Source organism: Schistocerca nitens, chromosome 9 (genome assembly GCF_023898315.1).
Source record: "Schistocerca nitens isolate TAMUIC-IGC-003100 chromosome 9, iqSchNite1.1, whole genome shotgun sequence".
Lineage (NCBI taxonomy): Eukaryota > Metazoa > Arthropoda > Insecta > Orthoptera > Acrididae > Schistocerca > Schistocerca nitens.
Window position 1 is genome coordinate 400,146,404 of NC_064622.1, and position 6,934 is coordinate 400,153,337.

A 6,934-nucleotide genomic window follows, 5' to 3' on the forward strand; every position below is an offset into this window, starting at 1 on the left:
AGGACTTTTTAAACTGATAATTCTGTAATATTCGCACTGTTAGCAGCTGCTCTCTTTGGAATTGGAATTGAAGTATTCCTTTTGAAGTCTGGGGGTATTTCCCCTGTCTCATATGTCTTCCACACCAGATGGAATAGTTTCTGCCCCAAGCATATCAGCAATTCTGAGGGAATGTCTTCTACTGATTCGACCATTTCTGAAGTGAGTCTACATAGTATTTCGTATCGTTAGCATTGGCCCAAAGCCGAGACGTTTTGAGTCCCGCATAAGGCTTATTGGGGACGGATCACGACATTACTAAAAATCGAAGCATCTCACGATAATCGGGACACCTGGAAACACTACTCCAGCGGTAGGTTTCCGACCGTGCGCTTTGCGACCCTTGACATCAACGTGGTGTTTTCGATCACAAATATTTCAGCCGCGGATTTTCCCAATGTTTTAGTCATAAGAACATCCCCTCACAATTTATTCAGGCTTATAACTGGTCGAGTCTCAGGACCGTGGAGGTATCATGCTGTCCAGGGCGTTGGCTGAGTCTTAGGTGCGGCGTAGTGAAGATCTTCCGGCTGCTGGCTGCAAGGGAACTGCTATGCGCTTGCTTGCTAGCCTCTTTGCTCGTCAGACCCTTTAGCATGGCAGAATGATGTTTGAAAATGACATTTGTTGTATGTATGACTATGTGTCCGTAATCTGTTATGCCCTGAATTGTTTGGTTAACGTAGGGATTAGTCTGTTACCCGAAGCGTCGGGGTGTATAACTGATAAATAAGATGGTGGGTCGAAGTGGAAGCTTCCTCGTTCAGACATTCCGACTTCCCTTTGAATTGTGTAGGGATCGATCTTTCGCCTAAGAGGTCATTAATATGTGTGTTTTGGGTGTATCGGTCTGCTCCTGCGATAGTGCAGAAGGTTCTATTTTGAAGCGTCTGATGTTGGTGTGCATGCGTGTTCAGAGGTCGTAGGCCGGCCTAAATAGTCACCTCGCATACGGATACTTGCGGGCCTATTTTCGGCACTTGAAATGACGAATGCATGAAGAGATGCGTTCAGTCAAAGTCCTCTATCATCGCTTTTTATACCGCCTCGTGGCCTGGCTGGAATGTTGTTGATGGCCTTTGCTGGTTTGGCCGCTGGGTTCTGTGGTTGCGAAGTCCAGTGTCGTCTGTACTGTAGGCGCTGCGCTTGCCGCAGCCCGCACTACATATACAGGGTGTTTCAAAAATGACCGGTATATTTGAAACGGCAATAAAAACTAAACGAGCAGCGATAGAAATACACCGTTTGTTGCAATATGCTTGGGACAACAGTACATTTTCAGGCAGACAAACTTTCGAAATTACAGTAGTTACGATTTTCAACAACAGATGGCGCTGCGGTCTGGGAAACTCTATAGTACGATATTTTCCACATATTCACCATGCGTAGCAATAATATGGCGTAGTCTCTGAATGAAATTACCCGAAACCTTTGACAACGTGTCTGGCGGAATGGCTTCACATGCAGATGAGATGTACTGCTTCAGCTGTTTAATTGTTTCTGCATTCTGGCGGTACACGTGGTCTTCCAAGTGTCCCCACAGAAAGAAGTCACAGTGGTTCATGTCTGGCGAATAGGGAGGCCAATCCACGCCGCCTCCTGTATGTTTCGGATAGCCCAAAGCAATCACACGATCATCGAAATATTCATTCAGGAAATTAAAGACGTCGGCCGTGCGATGTGGCCGGGCACCATCTTGCATAAACCACGAGGTGTTCGCAGTGTCGTCTAAGGCAGTTTGTACCGCCACAAATTCACGAAGAATGTCCAGATAGCGTGATGCAGTAATCGTTTCGGATCTGAAAAATGGGCCAATGATTCCTTTGGAAGAAATGGCGGCCCAGACCAGTACTTTTTGAGGATGCAGGGACGATGGGACTGCAACATGGGGCTTTTCGGTTCCCCATATGCGCCAGTTCTGTTTATTGACGAAGCCGTCCAGGTAAAAATAAGCTTCGTCAGTAAACCAAATGCTGCCACATGCATATCGCCGTCATCAATCCTGTGCACTATATCGTTAGCGAATGTCTCTCGTGCAGCAATGGTAGCGGCGCTGAGGGGTTGCCGCGTTTGAATTTTGTATGGATGGAGGTGTAAACTCTGGCGCATGAGACGATACGTGGACGTTGGCGTCATTTGGACCGCAGCTGCAACACGGCGAACGGAAACCCGAGGCCGCTGTTGGATCACCTGCTGCACTAGCTGCGCGTTGCCCTCTGTGGTTGCCGTACGCGGTCGCCCTACCTTTCCAGCACGTTCATCCGTCACGTTCCCAGTCCGTTGAAATTTTTCAAACAGATCCTTTATTGTACCGCTTTTCGGTTCTTTGGTTACATTAAACCTCCGTTGAAAACTTCGTCTTGTTGCAACAACACTGTGTTCTAGGTGGTGGAATTCCAACACCAGAAAAATCCTCTGTTCTAAGGAATAAACCATGTTGTCTACAGCACACTTGCACGTTGTGAACAGCACACGCTTACAGCAGAAAGACGACGTACAGAATGGCGCACCCGCAGACTGCGTTGTCTTCTATATCTTTCACATCACTTGCAGCGCCATCTGTTGTTGAAAATTGTAACTACTGTAATTTCTAAAGTTTGTCCACCTGAAAATGTACTGTTGTCCCAAGCATTTTGCAACAAACGGTGTATTTCTATCGCTGCTCGTTTAGTTTTTATTGCCGTTTCAAATATACCGGTCATGTTTGAAACACCCTGTATATACCCTGCATGCTGTCGTCGGTGCTTGCTGTCTAAGGTGCCACAGCAAGTGGAATATGTATCGCTGCAAAACAGCCTGACTTCTTGTTCATCACTATATTCCTTCGTCAGTTCTAGTCCATGTATTTTTGTTTTCGATAGACACTGACCAAAGTGAAAATTGCAATCGGAAAGGGATGTTTCGAGAAACCCTGTTTTCATTCCTTTAATTGCTGCTTTTCCAAAGTCGGGCACTCTCGAAAAAAATCTTCCGAGTGTATTTTAAAAAAATTTCTGGTAAGAAAGTAAATGGAACAGAAAATATCTTCGTATCCTCTGCTGCGTTTCCGACGTCGTCATGTATAGTGTACAGTTGTTTGAACTGTTTCGAACATCTGTCAAATTTCTCGTTGCATTTTCACGCAGGATTGTCTACGGTTCTTTACAATCTTCACATCAGGATCCTTTCGTCAGGAACAGGGCCATTGTGAAGTTTCAAATGGCTATTAACTTCAGATATTGTCAAAATGTCTTCGCTCAGTTGAATCTCCGAATCTCTGGGTCATACCAATAGTTTCTATTCTTTCTCTACGCAATCCAGTCTTGGGAGTTATCATAATATGGCGTAATTTCTACGAAATCTACACCTTTAGTTTACAAATCATGGAATTCCTCTTTAAAACTTTGGAAAACAGATTCTGTCTTTTCTGCGTGGACTCTTGTCCGGCAGTTATGAATCCGTTTTTTAATCGGCACACGTTTCATCAGGTGAGGAAGAATATTTGTGGTCCCCATCTGTAATTGTAAATGGCCTGGGCACTTACTCCGTTCGGAATTCACGCCCAACAAGTTCCTATTCTCATCATATTTTCTGTGTACCCAATTGTGATGACGGTCATTGAGAAGAAACAACTTCTTTTTCGATCTTGTAGTTATTTCCATTAGTCGCAGCGCATAGAACTCAAGTAGCTTAGGCCCATTGTCGGCTCGTCAAAATTTTAATGTGCTACAATATTACAAAAATAAGTAGATTCTCTTTCCACTAACTCGTCATGGTACGCGCGACCTACTAATGGTACGATATTAGCGTTACACAATTTGTGGTACGGTCTTATGGGACCAAACTGCTGAGGTCATCGGTCCCTAAGCTTACGCACTACTTAATCTAACGTAAACTAACTTACCCTAAGGACAATACACACTCCAGTGCCCGAGGGAGGACTCGAACCTCCGACAGGGGGAGCCGCGCACCGTGACAAGGCCCCCCTAGACGGCGCGGCTACCGCACGCCGCCAATGTGCTACGATCAAGTAAACTGCATATATGTTTATGTTTTACGCTTTGTTTTTTTAATGCATTAATATGTCATAAATCTTTAACTGCCCCTGTATCCCACGCATCACTGTTCCTGAATAAGAAGCATGAGAAGAAAAATAGTGCTTTAAGAAGATCACACCCACCGAGCCAACACTTTTCGTACACTTTCATACTAAATTTCTTGCTTTACTCGCTTTCACCACCACCTATAGCCTTTTGAGTTACAAGGATACTAATCGTAATCAAATTTAATACATTAATTTAACTGTTTAAATATATGTAAATTTTATAATTAATAGTTTTACATTCCGAGGAATAAAATAAAATGAAGAAAAATGTTACCGACGACAATCGAAGCCAGACCGACAGTCACCAGTCATTTCGCTGGACCACTGTACCACGGCATGTCGCATAGAGCTCAAAATTCCGTATATTCTACCTATTAATACTTAGTCAGTAGACTGATGACCAAAAAAAAAAAAAAAAAATGCTTAGAGAGGGTTTTATCTTTTCCCAGACGAAATATTCTTCGAACTTGTAATAGGCATCTACACGCTTCTCTAAGCCAAATCAGTAAGTTCAATCCCACGCCCTCGTCAGATTTAAATTTGGAGCTGGCCTATCTGTCTCTTTGACTCTCACTTTCTCCTACAAAGATCTACTGGAAAAGAGCATCTTCAGCACACCATCTACAAAACTCTCCATGTTGCTTGCACAGTACTAGACAGGCTCTTTCAAAGAAAAATACTGCTCGGCTGCTGTGAACAACGTAGCGCCCACAGTGCCGGCAGCGATGACGTCACATCAGAGCACGCACAGTCGAAAACAGACAGCATCGCTGTTGGTCGTCATTTCAGCACTCGACACTGGTTCCCATTTATCGCGAAGAGACTATTACAAAACACGTACTCGTCCATTTTATTTGCATACCAATGGTATGATCTTAGTACGATTACCAGTTCTCATTTGTGCGGCTGGTCCCGGCGGAGGTTCGAGTCCTCCCTCGGGCATGGGTGTGTGTGTTTGTTGGCCGGCCGCGGTGGCCGTGCGGTTCTGGCGCTGCAGTCCGGAACCGCGGGACTGCTACGGTCGCAGGTTCGAATCCTGCCTCGGGCATGGGTGTGTGTGATGTCCTTAGGTTTAAGTAGTTCTAAGTTCTAGGGGACTTATGACCTAAGATGTTGAGTCCCATAGTGCTCAGAGCCATTTTTTTGTGTGTGTTTGTCCTTACGATAATTTAGATTAAGTAGTGTGTGTCCTTAGGATACTTTAGGTTAAGTAGTGTTTAAGCTTAGAGACTGGTGACCTTAGCAGTTAAGTTCCATAAGATTTCACACGCAATCGAACATTTTGAGTAGTTCTCATTCGAAGAGAAATGACGTAATTTGAGTGTGTATTTACAGTGTTCTGTATCACCGGCCGCCACTGCTTAGGCCTACGACACTATACAGAAACGAAGGCTTTTGGCGAGGACACTGGCTGACTGTGCCAACACATCCGCTGTTGCTGAACGACTGGCGTCTACATCTACATCTACGTACGTACTCCGCAAGCCGACGTGTGATGAATGGCGGAGGGTACCTTGTATCGCTACTGGTTGTGTCCTTTTCTGTTTCACTCACAAATGGAAGGAGGGATAAACGACTGTCTATATGGCTCTGTTCGAGACCTAATTTCTCTAACCTTATCTTTATGGTCCTTACGTGACGGCCTTAGAATCGTTCTGCAGTCAGCCTCGAATGCCAGTTCTCTCCTCGAAAAGAATGTCGCCTTCCCTCCAGTGAGTTCCTGAATCATGTCCGTAATACTTGCGTGTTGTTCGAAACCACCTGTAAAAAATCTAGCAGTCCTCCTTCGAACTGCTTCGATATATTCCTTGAATCTTACATGGTGAGGATCTCAGACCCTTGAACGGTCCCCACCAGTGTATCGAACTAGTGACCTTTATGCAGTCTTCTTTACAGATAAACCACAGTTTCCTAAAATTCTCCCAATGAACAGAAGTCGACGATTCGCGCTCCGTGACACAGTACTTACACGCTCATTCCATTCCATATTGCCTTGCAACGTTAAGACTAGATATTTAATCTACGTGACAGTGCGAAGCAGCAGACTATTGGTACTGTACTGAAATATTATGAGTTTGTTTTTCCTATTCATCCGCAAAAACCTAAATTTATTACATTAGGACTAGCCACCGTACATCCCTCCAACTAGAAATTTTGTCTAAGTCACCTTGTATCCTCCTTTAGTACGCCCCCGGTAGCTGAGTGGTCAGCGGGACAGAATGTCAGTCATAAGGGCCCGGGTTCGATTCCCGGCTGGGTCGGAGATTTTCTCCGCTCAGGGACTGGGTGTTGTGTTGTCCTAATCACCATCATTTCATCCCCATCGACGCACAGGTCACCGAAGTGGCGTCAAATGAAAATACTTGCACCCGGTGAACGGTCTACCCGACGGGAGACCCTAGTCACACGGCATTTATATCCTCCTTCAGTCACTCATCGACGACACCGTTCCATACATCACAGCCTCATCAGCAAACAGCCGCAGAATGTTGCTTAGCCTGGCCGCCATGTCATTTATGTATACAGAAAATAACAGCGGTCCTATCACACTTCCGTGGGTCATTTCCGACGGTACCTTTATCTGTGATGAACACTCGCCGTCGAGGATTCTGTTACTTAAGATGTCTTCGAGCAACTCACATACCTTGGAATCTATTCCACATGCTTGTATCTTCGTTAACAGTTGGCAGTGTGGCACCGTGCCAGATACTTTAGGGAAATCTAACAGTGAGGCAAGATTTGGTCGCAAACAACATTGTGCAAAACTGTGCAGTCCGGCACACACTGTGCAAAACCAGTTCGACGGAAGTC